The sequence below is a fragment of the Varroa jacobsoni genome, unplaced genomic scaffold (genome assembly GCF_002532875.2).
Source record: "Varroa jacobsoni isolate VJ856 unplaced genomic scaffold, vjacob_1.0 scaffold_592, whole genome shotgun sequence".
Taxonomy (NCBI): domain Eukaryota; kingdom Metazoa; phylum Arthropoda; class Arachnida; order Mesostigmata; family Varroidae; genus Varroa; species Varroa jacobsoni.
In genome coordinates this window covers 67,461-85,227 of record NW_019213494.1, presented here as the reverse complement: position 1 = coordinate 85,227, position 17,767 = coordinate 67,461, and the positions used below count along the sequence as shown (strand labels likewise).

Sequence of the window (17,767 nt, the reverse complement as noted above, 5' to 3'; positions counted from 1 at the left end):
CAACTTGATTTTTTTTAGCTCTGATATGATTCGTTCACTTAGACATCTAGCGAAAACTATAAGCCGAGTACACATTAACAGTTACCTATTGCAATTTTCATGCTTGCCGAACTTGTCATTCTTCTGCGATGATTTTATCAGTCTGTTTTAGTATGTCCGCCATTAGATTGAGTCAACTCTTGAGATGTCTCGCTTGGTGATATATTGGCTTCTATTTCTACAATGTTTTCTTCTGGAACGTTTACTGATCGATTTTGCTTCCGAAACGCAGGTAATTAAGATCGATCGCCGGTTGACCCCTTGGAAATGTAAGTAAACCAAATCAGATAACCTATTGGTTCTCTTTCTGGAACATCATCAAGGCTAAAAAGTTTTTTTTATCTTCTTTTTTTTTATAATAAATGGCTACATACTCTACAAATTAAAAGAAAGAAACACACAGAAAGAAAGAAATAATATATATCAGATGAAACATACATATATATATATATATATATATAATGTTTCATGTATTGATTCTGTTTCGAGGACGCCACCAAAGCCTGAAGGTTCCCGTTATATTTTTTAATTTATCTGTTACAATATTTTTACACATCTTTCGATACTTTAGCATTTTTCTCTCAAAATTAACAATTTTTAAAGAGAATCAGCTTCGCATTGGCCGCTTCAACGTTATAACTGACATTTATTTGTAATTTGCTCAAAAAATCACTCGAAAGGATTTTCACCTCTTTGTTGTATAGATAAACTCATATGACTAATAGGGTTTTTTTTTCCATTTTCACTCAAAAAAAGGCCCATTGTAAATATAGGGACATGCATTGCATATTTATTCAGGCCGTCGGAGTCTATGGATTATTGTTAAGGAAAAACCTTCTTATATAGAATACGATATCAAGTTTTCATCCTTCAAACGCCATTTCCAACTCGAGAACCGAAATTTAGGTACATGTTTTTGCGTGTATTACATTTCGATTTTGCTTACCAAACCCTTTTGATTGATTACCGCTTACCATAGATACACTTCTACGTAAAAAAAAGTTCATCCCTGTCTCATATATGCGGAGAAAATACCACAATCGATTTTAGGCCCTTTCTACGCCAGAATATGAACGTTCACTGTAGAAAAATGTGTTGCATCTTTCCTCAGCTCGGCGAGGTGCATCAATTGGTGCGCAAAATTGGATCTAATTGGCCCGAAAAAAATTGCTACCTTACGTAGGATAAAAATTTTTGACATTTTGGTTAACCTAGAAATTTTTTTAAAAAATTGCTTTGCTTAAATGTTCGCTACATAAGATGCTAGCGCTTTTTTTTTTCTTACAATTAATCCTTATTAGAAATTCGGTCAAAAAACCGTTTAAAAGTTTCTTAGAACAAATTTCCTTGTAGGGAAATACTGGTGCCATATTCGGTTTCTTGTTCTTTTTACACCAAAACATCTATCGTTGTATTCAGTTACATTACATTTTCTATCGATCGGCACAAAGGAAACGCATTTATATAACGTCCATGCAATCCTCGGCGGACAAAATGGCGATTGAGCTCCTTACTATCTTACAGGCATGTATGAGAGATTCGTAAAGAATCGCTTAAACAGGCAAAGTACGCGATTTTGCCAGGCCGAAAGGCAGCACCATCTGTAAAGGATATATTTAGAAATATTAAATTAGTAGCACGTTCCCCTAAAAAAGAAAGAGACTACACCCTCCCACCAAAAATACTATGAACTGCTGTGGTCTACATTACGTTGATAATGAACTTTGTAGATAAAAGTCACCATTTTACCATCAAATCAAGAAACTCGTCCTTAACACTCGTATTATAAACCTTAGAGGATCCATTGCAAACTTTTTATAAGGTTGTTGAGCAGACTACTAAAAAGGGTCGACCTACCTTTATTGACGTTATGCTTAATGAGAGCAAAGGCTCTCCCGATAAATGTTTGGCGATCATTTTTGCTTGCGCAAAGGTTAGTACATGTACGATGTAGAGATGTGGAAGTACACGAACAAATATTTTTCTCACTGATCTTCTGTTTCAGGTAATATATATACACCATCGTACCATCCCTTTACCAATCGATGAGCAGAAACTAGTTAATGAATTCTATATTTTCCTCTCGAGTCATTCATGCTATGCTCGTGAGCCTGACTATGCAAAAGAACCAATCGTCACTCAAAATACATCATCAGTATATCAAATAATAATAACGTAAAAACAACTATAGAAAGGAATAGAAGTAACGTTATAAAATTGACACCAACGAGATGAACACTTGAACATATCGTCATCGGAAGGACATCGTGTTCTCGATTCGGTCTGTCGCAGATCGTCAATATTGATCTTTTTAAGAAGCACTATTTTACCTTAATTACTTGGCCTATGAGGAGGTGCGTGCGTGCGTGCGTGCTTGCCATACTGTTCATTCGTAGTAGGGAGATAATAGTAATACGTTAATATAGAAGGATAAAATATACCCGGTAAAATGTACAACATCATCTATGTGAAGCAGTGAAAAAGTTAGACACAAAACAAGCGCTCCCATAGCAGTAACGGCGTGAATGATAATAATAATATTTGAATAATATTATTTTGATATAGATAGAAAGTGTGATAAACAAAAGAAGACAACGATGTTGTTGGATCATATATATATATAACGAAAACGGTGTGATAAGTTTAGACAATACGTAATGTCATGGGGCGACTGCCTCTTGACCGGACGCTCTGGGGTTATGGGATTCTTCATATCGTGCTCATAATGGGCTTAATATCTATAACAATGACGTATGCAGCAGTGGTGTAACAACTGACTTCTATAGCACATCGTATATATGTACGTTTATATCAGATCAAAATAGGAATCACGACGTCCGGGCCGAAAATTAAGGAACTTGATAATTTTGTTCAGATTGAAGACACGCCTGCCTGCTCCATCAAATAAATTGTCGTGCTTATTACTACTACCTCGCAACCGCATCGATAGATCGCCGCGCAAATACCGTTCTGTGTGCTAAAACTCAGAAGCGTATTACACCGGTAACACCTCAACTAGGCGGCTGTTTTTTCGGAGCGACCATCGCCTGCCCAGGTAAACGCTATAGCACAAATTTCATTTCTCATAGAAAATCGCATGCAATATACGCAAAACCTTTTATATACAAAGTGTATAAATAGAGATATATGTATCCACATATGGCTTTTTTTTTGTAGTTTCCGCAAAACGATCAACATATATCAACATTTATTCCACCTTTATTTCAATGGAGGCGTCTTATTATACGTGTGATAAATGTTATCTTGTTGTACGATCGACCTGAAAATTAATGGATCTTATCAAAACACTGATTTTGGTATTTGTAGAGTTTGTTTGCATACATACATACATACATACATACATACATACATATATAAGTTTGCAGGTTCGTTCAACCCAAAAACAACTTCTCAGGTTGATTTTTGGTGTGTCGTTTTTGAACGTCTGTGCTTAAGTTCAAGCAGAAAGCAAAGCTTATTTATTTTTATGAAACGTATGTTAAGTTGGTTGATTATAAAACGAGGCTAAACATTGTTTGACGTTTGAAACATTTGGAAACAGCAGAAGGGCGGCGGCCACCAGCATCATCCGCGTTCACATATCATCAAATGTATATTCCAGTGAAAATTGTATTTTGTAACAACATGTGCTGCTCAAGTTTGTAATGCAGGAATAAGGGTGGTCAGCTTAAGTTATAGAAAAATTGTGCTTAAATTGTGCGTATAGGATTCACTGTTAGGACATTATTAGTCACTATTCGACGGAGATAATCGGTGTAATAAATATTTTCACAGAGAAAAAATAAGGTGCGTTTAATAACGAAACAGGTAAGGAACAAAGCCCACGGGTAGCGATTTTGTACACGCAAAATGTACCGGTAGACTTCTCGCAGGCGTAAATCTATTCCTATGTAATGTAAAAATATGATATGATTGATTAGGCTCATACCGCTTTAGACGCTTCAGAACCTATCAAAAATGCGATATTTGATTATCTATTTGATCTATGGACTGGAAGCTTCAATGTGAGAAACTTTCAAGATAAAAGAAAAAAAAATACGACACAATGGAATCGATGACGAACACATTTTATGATCATATATGCATATTATTATTATAGTTCAAGAACAATGTGTAAGCTGAGGTAAATTGAATTACTTCAAGACCTTCGTGTACCAAACGCATTTCTGTACAGTATGAAGTACCATAGCGGGGCGCTCAGTTTAGAAGACTGATGATATCTAAGTACTAAGCAAGGTTATCGGCTATTTCTGGGCAGCGTTAAAGTCTACAGGCACAATCGGATCTGACAAAAGATGAGAAACCACCCACTGAATAAAACGGACCTCGTAGAGGTAGTCTAGCGATTGAAAAATAATAGGTAACTAAGAGGATGCTGCAATCGACAGATAAAAAATATAACAGTTTTAGCGAATCTTTAAGAGATCTAGTTAGGTAAGTTATAGTTCAGTTAGATCCTTTTCTTAGCTCATCATAATGGACTGGAAGCGTCAAGAAGTATTAAACAGGTAAACTACTTGAAGGGAATCCGCCATTAGATGTCAACTGTGATACGTCCTTGATTGGTAATGTTTGAAACTTCTACCGGAAACAGCAAATTAAGGAAAAGTATATACTTTTTTTTTACGTTTTTTCTAAAATAATAGAACATGTGATGTTGTGGATGTCCGCAGAGAAGCAAATAATAATTGTACCGGTAATTCTAACTGGAATTAATGATTCGACATAAAGAATGATCGTCCAAAATCATTTGTTATTTTTGGAATTTTTATATTTAATCGGTGTTATTTTTGAGTGAAGTAATTAAGTTTAGAATTAAGAAATGTTATATAAACTTTCTTTGTTTGGAAAACGCTTTTTGTTCGCACACACTATTGAAAAAAGGACACGGAAAACTCTCCTGTTTCGATCGAGGTCTTTGCGAAGGTTTAGTTCTTTATATCTGTGCAACTTTATCGAAAGCATTAGCGCTGCAGAGAAGTTGATAGAGATATTGCACTATTACAAACGAATTCGGCGAGCTGCGAAATTGAATAACTTGCCAACTGCGCGCCGCTAGCAGACGAAATTCGTAAATCGAAAACTCGTGTATTAAGATTTTTTCTAGGCTTTGTGAATAAGAGTTTGGGAAGCAGAAGAATTATAAGTCAGCGATTAGCTAAATGAGCTTTGTTTATACTGTAAATCCAATACAATTCATTATATTTCGCTTAGCAATTAGTGTACTTCATCTCACAGAAAATAGCTGAAACTGCCGCATCGGTATTGACGGAGCATTGTAATACGCCGGAAGATCTGAGTGGGATGCAAAATGGAAAAGATAGTAGCTGATGAATGGATAAGCAGCGCTGGCAGACAAAATCCAAAGCAGAAGGCTAGTAAAAGCAAACTGTTCTATAAAGGGTGATTTGAGATTTCCACTTTAGGACGTTAGAACTGCTTTAGGGATGAGGTTTCGTAAAGTATTGATTAGATAGTCACTTCCACGTGCTAACTAGTTCATACTTAGGAAACTGTCAAAGTAATTGATTTCGGCAGTCGTATAAGTTTAGAATCTATTCTATCCAAAGAGGCGTTTTACGTACTTACTTGTTGAATAAGTGAAGAACTAAAATGTAGACAATTAGATACATCATTTGCTCGTACAATCCACATTAAATCAGATGGTGATGAAGAAAAACCGAATTCCTAAAACAATCTGGAAGATAGCGTCATGCAGGGCACGATAGATTGTGCAACCACAGTGAGTCTTATTATTCTATGATTAAGGTATATAGGAGTGATGGACACCGCGCAGAAAAATGTTTTATTTGTTACATGTAGCACGGATTATCAGCGACGTCAAACCTGCTGATATACCGATTAGGCTTTGTTATGATGACTATGTTGTTGATTCATATTTACTAGGGGACAATATGAGGCTTTTACCAAATAGGTGCTTTTTTGTTTTTTAAAGCTTTTTAATTTTCGGTTACTTATGATTGGTGATCAATTCATTATACGTACCCGCTTTAGGGTACTACGCAAAGTAGCGACTTTTTTTTAATTCAGGCACGTCGATCTAATATTCTCAACAAAATTTGAGTGATAACATACGCATTATTGACATACGACTGATAGTCGTATGAAGACGTTAAACAAGTTTCGTTAAAAAGCGAAAAGAGAAGGTCCGATTTTTATGACATCTGTTATCATGGGCTGCCGCCTCTGCCTAGGTGCCTATAACTAACAAAAATGGCATCTAACAAAGGAATGGCAACTTCCGTTATTTTCACAGGCCAATCGCAAGACTACTTGAACCAAGAAATCGTTTTTGACAATAGCACAATAGCGTCTTTTTCTACTGGCGCTGCAACTACGTTTTCCTGAACAATTCAAGTGATAAACAGCCGCTCATGTCTAAGCGAATGGCGTGACACGTTATGTCAGACGATAATATTTCTCAGAATAGGTAGTAACGGTAACAGCAGCTATAAAGATTTCAATTGACTATTTACATATTCTGTACTTTGTATGACCATGCCTTATCAACCAAAGTTCGTTATGTCGCTGACACAGAAGCTCTTGCCGCTGCGCACCGCACCTCTACAAGGAAAACATGTAGAGAAAACGAAATAGACTATAATACTGCCTAGGTGATGGTAAACGTTTGGTTTCCCTTGGTTGGTATACAAGGTTCTATTTCTCTCGAATTGTTGCATCACCCCTGGGAACAACGCTGACAGATGTTCACGCTAGACCTATTCGCGCCAAAATAACTCTAATGTTGTCTTACATAAGTAGTACTTATTCTACTAATGTGCTGTAGTCAATGCCTCGAACAACACACTGTGCCAAAACAAAACTGGCGTCACCTGGGTAGGCTCGAATATACTCTATTTTTCGCCGTCAGACATTCCACCGAACGACCGAAGTACGAAACGAAGTCAAACTGTCTGTCTACGTACGGATTCGAACCTAGATCATAACGTATCCTTAAGGATAGCAGGCAAAAACAAAATGAGCTTGAATATACTGCAGCAGATGGACTGGACGCCCGCAATCCACGTTTCCTCAAAGTCAATGAAATACTTCGCGTCGCAGTGAGTCCGATTAGCAAATAAAGCAAGACGCCTGCGCCGTTTATTCAAAAGAAACCTAAATCGATTCATCATTTTTTTCGTTTCCTTATTAAATGACGCTCGTCGTGCAGTATACCAGCTAGGTATAGAATGCTTCTTATTTAAACCATGCGTACGTAGGGTAAAAACGACGTGGGTCGGTTTGTTCCTCGATAGATTGAGAACGGACACGTCGCGCGTCCAGGATTGGCGAATAAACGGCTATGTTAGCATGGGCGAAAGACGTTATGTATGTACAGATCGATGGGGGTTACAGTTATTCGAGTGTGGTAATAATTCATTGATTCGTTTTTACAGTTTTGTTTATTTTTATGACATCTGTTATCATAGGCTGCCGCCTTCGCCTAGGTGCCTATAACTAACAAGTAAAAGCAAGGTACAAGTGACGGCTGGAGGGTCCTTTTGTGTCATTTGTTACCAAATGATTGCAATAAATAGTGGATTCAATCATACTTCGATTGAATTTCTATACCACATTAATCGCCATAGCAATGACTATTGTGACTACTGCCACAAGCAGAATAACGTAATTTACGTTTAACCAAAACGTTAGCAGTTCTGGCCTTTTGTTTGAAGACAAGCTATATTTAATAAGGAAGTTTTTCAATGAGAGAAAGCTTACGATGACGCTTGGTCGTTAACATCAAATCCGAAAACACAGAAAAACAGGCGTATCTAAAAGGAGCTGTCGGTTAATTGATCGATTGAAGATTGATCAATTGCATTTGCAATAAATACCCTATAGCATATAGAAGCTATTGCACAACCAAATTAGCTCTTCGTTGCAATAATCAGCTAGAATTCGTCACTGCCTCAGCAAATGCTTCCAACTTTCAAGGGATGCTTATCGAGACTTCCAGCTCATCCTGTACATAACATATAGCATGATTTATTGGTTATATATATATATATTTTTTTTTTCACTTATAAATGCCCTGCCAGATACTTGTAGAATGGGTTCGCCAGCTGTCTCACTGTGACCTATTGATCTGCTACATGAAACATAGAAGAATCGTACAAAACTAGAGAAAATAACATATAAACACTATGTGTTTCATGAATTACCGTCAACTGTGCGTTAGATAAGACCTCTGTGCACTACCAGAGGCAAAGTATGAAATTGACTGAGAGAAATTAAAGAGCTATAGAATCGACATGAAACGCGTAAGAACAGCCTCTGATGCTGGACGATAACGAATCTTTCTAGAGAAGGAAAAGGAAACCACATTATTTTAATTAACAGCGACAATTTATTACTGTTATAGTAAAAGCTCGTAGAGGATTTCACAGTCGCGTTTCACCTCGGACGGTGGAGTGTTCTCGAACCCTTGTTCGAGCAGAACATTGCAACACGAATTAGTATTTTTCTTTTTGCAAATATCAAGAATGTATAGGGCAAACAAATGAGAGATATCAATTGTCTTAGCTAGAAGGCAGCGGTTTCTGAAATGTAAAGCTTCCATTTGTACACAAAAGCATATGATAAGAGATCACCGTTTGCAATGATCCGCCGATAAGAAAAAATAATAACCAACCGTTCTACTTGATCAGTCCTTTCCACTCGGAAACAACTGAATGCCGTACGTAATAGCTAACAGTCACATTTAGCGCCTATTGTGTTTCATGTCTGGTAGGTAACAAATGGCGAAGATGGCCATCTTGCCAATCAGCTGCGGACTCGAACATAACGTTTCTATGGTTGGCATAATTATTTCGTTCAGCCTTTTGCCATTACTGCTGCTGTTGTGACGTAGCTATTTAATGGTACGGCAGGTCATTAAGGCCAGCAAGCGGAACTGACCGTCCGAGAGATAAACCGAAGCAACTGACAGGCCACGAGATACGAAGGCGATTGAGGTAGCAGATCATACCGTCTGGCGTCTGTGTATGTATTCACAAATACCGTAAATATACTTGTAGCCATCTCAGGCCGAATCTCTTGTGCTGTTGGCACAGTATCGATTGAAGGAGGTTAATTAGCTGACCGAAATAGCATCCACTACCAGAAGGTAGAGCTGCATTATAATGGAAGTGGTACTGAATCAGTTCATTACGGCTACGGTGATATTCATAGAGATGCTGCTCCTTATAATTCTGTGTAACTATACATACGAAAGTTGTGTTTGTATATAGACTGAGACGAACTGGTAAAAGCAGAGTATGTACAAAAAGAACACAAGCGGTTTTGTTGGTCATCTTGTCTTGGTCATGCTGGCCACCTTCTTTGTGCTCGTGGTGATCTGATCTGATCTGCCTCGCGTAATGGTTACATTCCTGATAACGATAGTGAGCAACAGCAGTGCTGGCGACAGGGTATTTTTGGAATCATAGCAAATGCTGAGACGGAAGGTCGGTCAGTTTTAAACAATGATCTATTTGGCCCTACTGACTGGTTTGAAATCCGAAGATGTTCAATACTTTGCTAGCCAGAGAGCTTCGAAGAAACGTTTTGTCGTTCCCAGGAACGATGTGCGACCAGGATCTGCCTACGTGTCTATACGGGCGCTATGACACGGCAATGCTTCGCGTCGTTCTGTATGAACTGCGCGGTAGTCTAAATAATGGGTCACATATTTCTCCTGAGCCAGTTGTGATGCCTCTCTCCCGGCTGTTTTATGTGCTCTTGTCCGTATAGTCCGCTGTGACTTCGTCTTCGTTTCTGCATGAACATTTCAGATCGACACTTCGTTGAGCTGGGCAAAGTGACAATTACGGTGAGCGAATTGCCAGCCAATCAAACCCCGTAGCCCTCAATATGACCCAACATCGTCTACATGATTCAGTGGGTCGACAGTGACAAGCAGCTTATTGGGCAGCTCGACCATTGAGCGGACGTCGGTAACTTCGGCAACATCAACAACTGCAATGATGCCCTTATGAGCGAAATACATCCAGACAAAGAAGACATCGCTGTTGTTGTTGTTGTTGTCTCATGCTTGTCGTCGATCTTTTAATAGCAACAGATGCGCCAGTGATCGCGCTGACACTGATAATGCATAATATTGTGCCTGCATAATGACAAGAAAGACAACAGCAGCAGATAGCATACAATACCGGAGGTCCAAAAAGGACGCGATCCTGAAAGAGCTATATAGGAAAAACTGGACCATCGGAGTTAGCCAGGGACATCTGAAGAATCGGCATCAGACAACGCCAGCAGCAATAGCAGCATAACAGAGTCATTAGGTAAAACATTATTATGATCCTCCCCCGTTTACACGCCATGGCGTCTCCAGAGTCGGTGTTAGCTCGTGTCGCTAATATTGACAAACGCTGTTTTAGAAAGAGTAACTTTGTTTTGGCAAGAAAACTGAGCCTAGTATATTATGCGACTATATGAATCAATGCTATATTTCTATGCGATAGAAGCATCCACTGAAACATTCAGGGACACGACGGCACCTCGAAACAGGCAACTTCTTACCTTTATATACAAGATAAGTCCATCATTTCTGAATGAATCACTAAGCATCGATACAAACGCGCCTCTGTACACATTTATGTATACACAGGAAGATATTTGAAGTCCCCGCGGAAATGTGTAATACACAATATAAAAGCAGCGAGAGAGTCTAGTTATGAATTCGAAGATGCATATGTGAACGTATTCTGGAAAATACTAGAGGATCCTTTCATAGGGCCTGTCAGCGTGATCAGTATATGGTTCTCACTACAGGATATATACAACCTTTATCTCTTCATTTTTCTGTCTCTAGATTGCCAGTTATCAATAAGACGGACACTCATTTGACACCATTCCGTCTTTCTCATCTAGCCTGTATCTAGACTTAGGCTTGTCTAAACCCCAGACGATATGTGCGCATACGATAGTAATTAGATAATGGCAATAATATTTGTTGACATACTGGCAGTTTGGCCAGATAAGGGCACTAGGAAAAACTAATCGATATTGACAGTAGCTGCCGATGTGCTGGAAGATGGCCAGCAGTAAACAGCGTTTGTTTCTATCCTTGACGCCAATCGTTGCCATCGAGTCAGACCGTCTGGCAAATGTTTGGTGATGAAACACTGATACGATATATGTCATGCGAAAACTGTTATAGCTTTAAGTCTGGCGAAGGATTTCTCTTTTCCCGTCCTTTTGTTCATTCGAATTCGATCACTGGCAGGACAACGGTTCCTTATGTTGGAAAAAACATCCGTCAAGGCTGTATTTAGTTTATATCCAATGTATGAGGTAATATATAAAAAGATACGCTTGTTATGTCACATGTACAGGTGTAAACATTATAGATTGCGTATATCTCGATGTGCCGATGCGTCTGATAAATCTGAACGTTCCGGTCGAACAAAAGTGCAAGGGGTAGTCATCCTTATTATTGGTTTCTTCTCTGGCAAAGCTTTACAGTTCAGCATCATCATAGAAGATAGACGTGACAGTGGGCGAAATCCCGTAGAACCGTCGGGGGGAGAGCAACGACACTCTTCTGTTCATAATTCTCACAAGGCCTATGGTAGATATTTTTCTAAGCGGCCGACGCACGTTGGTCGGTCAGGTTCTGTGTAGTCGCCTAAAGACGATAGATGAATGACTGGTATATACTTCGTGTATCAATGATGGTTATTACACCATGACGATCAATACAATGTTGGCTGTTTGCTTGACAACTACGGCTGGAAGAGCGGTCCGCGATATGTATTTTGGGCAATTGCACTTGTTGCTTGCGCGTAGGCGCTCTGTCTCGTTGGATCGGTTGAACATCTGGTCCTTTTTTAACAGTCCCTCCCCGTACCAACGTCTAGCGTGAACGATACGTGATACAAGACAGTCGACGATACGAGACATGCGGTCGAACTGTGATCCAGCATTCTTCGAATTCTGAGATCTTGATAGAATAACTAATTAAACAAGCAGTTTGCCAAAAAAGAGTTGTCTGTTGTTTGTTTTCTACCCTGCTGTCGTCTGATGCCCGTGTCGTCACAGCGTGCTTGTTAGACGCCGTGGTCGCACCATTAGAATCAATGGCTTTTAGTGCAGTCAAAGCTGCTATAGTAGCCATCCACTTTTACTATGACGATACCACCCTACAGTTAGTTTACCTCCCTGACTTTGCTAGCTGCCTTACTCAGCATTACGGCAAAGTCCCATCTATAACAATCACCTAAACGGCAGGTTGTGGCTGTTATTACTGCATTCTGCCAAGCCTTTTACCGTTTCTGTCACGGCCATCACGTTGCTCCGCTTAATGCGGTTTACATCTGATACTAACAGCTACAATAACAACAATCAAACTTAGTTCCCAACATCGCCCTTTTCAATTGAGATTTTTCGACTCGACAATGAATGGTAGACTCAATGGCATAACAGACAACTTCAGCAACGAAGCGTCGTTGGGTGCAGCATCGGCAGGTGACTGGTTCAACCATGGATGTCTATATATTGCTCAATTCGCTTGCTGAATTTCTGTCTTCTAATTCAAATAGCTGCAGTATCGGTAACCGGCAGGCGAACATAATCATCGTAGCACCGATGCCGTCGGTGGCAAAGAAATAGTCGAGGACAACACTTGCCTGTTTCGTAATAGGGTGCTACAAATTGTTTGGCTGACTCCGTATTCTCAAGGATACATCAGCGACACGCATCTCGGTTTGTCTATCTGCCTTTAGCGGTCTGATAGCGTCTTTGCACGGAAATATCCCGGGGAGGCGGAACTAGCTACAGTTAATGGAATACGCCAACCTCACAGTCATTTGCCTACACGCCCACACAGGAAGGTTCAACGGCCTATCACTTGTTGCATTTTCTTGTCTATCAGTTGTCCGAAGTAACGTTACTTTGAAAAGCTGATAACTCTCGGCATCGTGTAACCAGAAGTGAAGCCTCCACATGATGCGCGTCACGTGACGTTATGGTTAGGTAAAAAAATAACGCCTTTCGGTGACAAAATCTGTTGCATCTGCAATATAGTAGGCTTCTAAAGACCAAGAGGCGGCTATAGAGAATGTAGCTCCTTAAGACGAATCCAGCCGGCGATCGGCAGCACGATTTGATAAAGCGTTTTTAAGTATTGAGGCCTGCGTTTATGACCCAAAAAATAATAGGCAGAGTGTAATATTCTGTACATTTTATAATGCTCTTTATAATAAAGCACCCATCCTTTTTGGATTGGCTATTAAATTTCCCTACAAATAGAGATGATAATAATAATTTTTTAGGTGAAGGAGCTTGCAGAGCCGTCTGTTTTTTCTTGTGATCGAGTCAACCCGAATTTACTATAGGCGCTCATTAATAAATGCCTAAAAACTGCTTAGACAAAAAAGTTTACTACTTGAAACAAGCATCTGAAAAGCAATTCTCTGCTGGAATCATCGGTCAACGATCAAAAAATTTAACGTTTTTTTTAATTCAACCTGGTTTCCGATGGGATACTCTGCAAGGATATCACGCATTATAACCCATATACCATACAGATATGTATACTGCGCGAATGTTTTTTCGTTAGCCTAATACGCGCCAATATCTGTACATGTTTCCATCAACGTTCTATACTCGTGTTCTTATTACGGCACATCCGGCAGCCCCTTTTTAACTCTTCCGTAATACGCCCAGCACACAGATAATCAGTAGGTTTCCTCTAGATTCAATAGCAACGGCATCCATAATATAACGAACACGATTGCTTGTGTCGTGAAAAATTCGGTCATATATACTGCTGTGTAAAGATGACAGTTTATGGGACCACTTTCAAGTGCGCAGACGCGTTCAGGGAATGGACCTAACATTGACTGTTGCTCCTCCACATCGTCCTAGTCAATCTTTAATCTCAAATCAAAGCAATCTTCCTCTGGGACTATCTGAAAGATCGTATGGAAAAATTAGTCGTGACTACTTATTTTTCTACTGTGTGACCAAGTGGGAAAAATCTTGGTCTAGGTCACTCATTTTTAGTTAAGTTTCCAAGCCTAGGCTCTTCTGAGTCGGACTGCCGTTACGACTTCTCAACAAAGAGTGGTGTTCTCCAGAATAATTAGACGAATCAATTTCTAGGCGAAACGTGAAGGGTCAGGACAGGTTTATGGTGGACTAGCTTTGTGACGCTTAAGGATGGATGGATGGATGGGTGATTCGCTGTAAGGTGTTCTTATATTGTCCATACGGTAGCCGAATTTTTTCGTGAACGACGCGATGGCCAGCAGACCCTTCTGCGCATTTGAAAGTAATGTACCCCCAGTCATTTTTCGAACGAACGGTATTATAAAAGCTAACATGAATATTAGGTATACATAGTCTCGTTCGTTACATCGTTTCCGCACCCATTCATATCCAGCATTTTAATTAATTAATTAATTATTTGATTGATTGATAATCAATTAATTGAATCGAGCAATGAATGGATTGTTATGTTTAATATGCGCTGCCATAGACAGCAGGTTCCAGCGTCGTAGTAAAGTTCCAGTGCACTGACGCGTTGGCACCTTTTGAAATTCATAATCAAGGTTATTTCCTCATGCTGATCACTTGACACTGGATAGTGTGCTAAGAATATCTATAGCCGCGTTGTAGGATACTATTGCCTCCCGGAAGATTTTACTCGTGAGAAATTTACGCAATCATTTGTTTATGAGCCTCTATTGTGGTTTGTTAGTATCGTATGGAACGAACCAGCGGACGAGATTGTGCATCTATTAAACCAGTCTTTTGTTCGTCGAAAATGACTTGGTGCTTTAATTTTGCCGCTGGATAGAGGGGTCATTAACCTATTATAGTATACTTTTGTCCGCCATGTTGTCGTGCGTATCTCGAACAGCCATCGTGTATACTTGTACAGTGTATCCTATCCGTATCAATGATGCGACTATGTCAGGATGAGACAAAATCTAGTACTGTTGATAAATATTTGCAAGCACAACGTCTCGCGTCTCACGAATTAACCGTTAAAGTTTTTACTACGAGACGACGATGTTTTACTGTTACCCAGACGGGCATACAGACATACTGCACGACCCATTTGGATTGTCAACGGCGGTTTCGTTTATAGCTCAAACGACACATTTCCATAGAAATTTAGATGTGACGTACAGAGATCTGTGGAAACGTGTCGTTGCCGGGATTACTTTGAACGACGTATCTGAAACAAATAGCTCTACAACGAGGACAGACTCAAAAAAAAAAAAAAAAGGATCAGAAATAGCTAAGATACACTGGTTGTATCGTCAATTTAGACCTTGTGGCACAAAAGGCTGCATTTAAGGGAAAAGTCTTGAAACCTTACCTCTTCTGAGCTATCCCAAGGTTTATTTTTCAGAATTTTCAATAATCTTTCACCTGAAGTAGAAGGTACGCGCGTAAATTTTACTAAAAAGTTTGGACGAAGCCAACTTCACTGACAGGCTGGTGCACGTGTTTTGACGTTATGATCATATCAAAGAAGGTGGTGCAGAATAATGGAACTTTCATATGAAAGTGGCAAGTGTGGGCGATGAATGAAGCGGGACAATCAGGTGTCACCGTTCGGACCGGCGACATCTGATGAAGTGTGAAGCTCAGTATTTCGCTCATTTTACTACAGGCTAGACACGAGGATGTTCAGTCCTTGTCCACCTATGGCTATTTGCAATGACTGATTCAGCTGCGTTAAATGCAGGGGGATTCATGGCTTCTGTGCAAGGCGTGTACGATGCTAACTTTAGACGGGGGTATCCGCACAGATCCTATTCATTGTGTTACATGGATGTTCATGTAACTGTAGAAAGCACGAGTACAGTAAAGTAGCACCTGTTTATTGGGCGGCAACAATGAGAAGGCATTTTTGAACAGAAGCAAAATTGCCGTCGGCGAAACCACATATCGGGTACTTTGCCAGTGATCAACTAATATTCATGGGCATCTTTGTTGTCGGCCGCACTGCTTTGTCAAGCTGGTAGGCCACGCACACATGCGAACGGACTTTTGTTAATTTACAAGCACCTATGTAATTTGCTACCGGCAGGAGGCTTAATCATTAGAGGTATTTTTGACGGGCGAAGCATGATTACTGCACTTTAAATTTTGATCGATCAATGGATGGAACATGTATTTCATTTAAATCTATTATATGGACAACATATAAGAATTGGCTAGACGCTTTTGCCGGACGCTATAGTTGATTTCGAATGCATCTTTACAATGTGGACATATATGTAGATATTTATAGAGGGGGAGAGAGTACGGTACATTTCCGTTGTATCGGGGTGAACGTTTTAATTGTTCTAGCATTGATTTGTCTTATTGAAGCATTTAAGTTCATACACGTACTACTATGTATGTATGTATGTAGTATAAAGTGGGCTGTCCAGGCAAGGCAACACTGGGCGCTGTTTATTTTCGTCACCATCGTTGTTATTGTTGTTACTTTAGCTTTCTCTCATTATATATTTCGTAGCTGCTGGCTCGGCAGCAGGTCACTATATATAAATGTTTTGGCTCGTACGTTCAGTTTTACTTCCGTCAAGAATTGTTTCAGGCTGCTGCTGACTCTCAAGAGGTGTGGCTAGGGTCGGCTTGGATCCAAATCAGCTCACATGTCCCCACGTTTAGTACTCACACATGTAAAGCTTACCGATAGTACTGCTAAAATTCAGATTCAGGTTGCATAGTGGTGGTGGCCTAAGAGACCACCATCAAATGAATCTCCCGCTGTACCATCAGCGAACTGCTGTTACAGCTCAACAAAGACCAGGTTCTACTATCAATCGCACAGGATTTGGTAAGCAAGGTCTCCACCTCGATTAGTTAGATACTCTACTTGAGAGGCTTTTGTATATCAACTGCCTGCGATCTAGCCCCACGCTTGGCCCACATTTTGCGTAGTTAAGAAAGAGATTGTTTGTAGAAACACTACTCGTACCTGCGAACCCGTTTATACAACGTTCAGCATAAACGAGGCCGTAACGAAAAACGAGCGCATAGAAGGCGAAGTGAATTGCAGCCGGCCCAACCTTTGCTATCATTCCCGCAGTAATTAAATTGGTTAGGGATTGTAGCATGAGGTCGCCTAAATAAGTCTATTGTATATATGGTTATAAGTGTCATAGAATGCTCACTGTTTGATCAACGGAACTCGTTCAATCAGCGATTGTCGAATTTGCCCTGCGCTCTGACTCTTTTTATCATCGACGCGATATTGTTTGCTGTTTTTGGAGTTCTCCTGTGTCTTACGGAATGTCCATGTATTCGCCTATGCATAAAGCAGCATTTTCAAGCCGACAAAAGCCAAAACCCGCTAGATTATACTTGACCGTTATATTAAACTATCTAACATCAATCAAGCCTATCATACATGCATGATTTGCACACTAGCTCAACGGAAGTAGTGGACTTGGCGCGACGTCGTTTACCTATAAAGCTACTCGATGCCCGGACCCGAGTTATTTCGGATATTAATAGTGTTTAGGCCATACAGCCTACTCGTTCATCCAGTTAAGCAAAGATATGCGCCGACCAAAAACACTATATAATGCGAAGAACGACAGGCTCGACGTGAGATCCGCTGAATATATATATATATAACTAAAAACTAATTACATCAAGCCTTCATGAGATATATAGCTGCCTTGTGCGCTTTGTGTTTGTTAGCTTTTTGTAT

General features: G+C 39.8%; 1 long non-coding RNA gene across 1 annotated transcript; it reads right to left on the bottom strand.

The window, feature by feature from the left end:
* Positions 1 to 662: 662 nt before the first annotated feature.
* On the bottom strand, positions 663 to 5,396 carry LOC111261743 (uncharacterized). The gene is made up of 2 exons (XR_002681179.2): positions 1,897 to 5,396; positions 663 to 1,640 (listed from the first exon to the last, which is right to left on the bottom strand). It is a non-coding gene; the product is annotated as an uncharacterized LOC111261743 (long non-coding RNA).
* Positions 5,397 to 17,767: the final 12,371 nt, after the last annotated feature.